We start from the raw sequence: 1,017 nt of genomic DNA, 5'->3' as shown, positions 1-1,017 counted from the left end.
AAGAAAGCGGTTTAAAAAGTTTAGCCGAAAATATTTTTGTTGAAGATTGCCACCTCTTCGAAAATTTTAACTTAATTTACATAATTGATAGGATATTGGAATATTCAATTTGAATATTGAAATATGGGTATCAAAATGAAGAGGTTTAGGAAATTTTACTGCCGGAAATATGTATGAGGAGTGTTTCCAACTGTTTGAAAAGTTGTATTTTGTTAAACTGATAAAATAAATGAAATATTGCAATACGGGTATCAAAAGGCACAAAAATACTTTTAAGGCGCTACATATTATTATATGAATAAGATGTAGTGAAATTAAAAAAAAAAAAATTAAAAAAAAATATTTCCACATTGACCCCGACGTGATTTGAACACGCAACCTTCTGATCTGGAGTCAGACGCGCTACCGTTGCGCCACGGAGTCTTCGGTAATCGGCATAACGCACGGCGTATTAAAAACTTATCACCGCAAANCAACAACTGTAAAGTTGACTAAAATGTCGATGCGAGCGCACAAGTTGGGGTACAAAATTAGAATTCTACAGCGATTTATAGACGTGCATACAAATACATATGTCTGACAGACATACATACATATGTAAATACATACACACAAACGCGTACGATTGACGCACCGCTCTAACAACATCAATTGGGATCTGTCACACATACATACACACATACATACCATATGAATAACAACAAACATATGTATGTATTTACATAGCTGACTTGACTGAGGTGAATTGCAGTGCAAATTTTCAAAACAAAGGCCTGCACAGATAATGCGATTCTAGTAAATGGAATGATCCAGCCGTTGCCGTCGATTATTTACACAACTTTTTCATTTTACTTTATGTATTTTTCAGCAAAGTTTTGGGTTGGTTGCGCCCGACGAAATCTCTTTTTTTTTTGCTTTTGCTGTTCTTGCAATTCTTTTTTAGTTGCGAAAATATGTACGTGTAAAGCGCTAAGCAGCCATGGAGAATAATGATGCAGTCGAAAATGCACTGAACCT

The 1,017-nt window shown here is 34.9% G+C and overlaps 1 non-coding gene across 1 annotated transcript; it reads right to left on the bottom strand.

The window, feature by feature from the left end:
* Positions 1 to 351: 351 nt before the first annotated feature.
* Positions 352 to 423, bottom strand: TRNAW-CCA (transfer RNA tryptophan (anticodon CCA)). The gene has a single exon. It is a non-coding gene; the product is annotated as a tRNA-Trp (tRNA).
* Positions 424 to 1,017: the final 594 nt, after the last annotated feature.

Source organism: Rhagoletis zephyria, unplaced genomic scaffold (assembly GCF_001687245.7).
Source record: "Rhagoletis zephyria isolate East Lansing unplaced genomic scaffold, Rhagoletis_zephyria_1.1 Rzeph_scaffold_85571, whole genome shotgun sequence".
NCBI classification, from domain to species: Eukaryota; Metazoa; Arthropoda; class Insecta; order Diptera; family Tephritidae; genus Rhagoletis; species Rhagoletis zephyria.
Note: the sequence above shows the minus strand (reverse complement) of the source record. Positions and strands in the feature narration are given on the sequence as shown.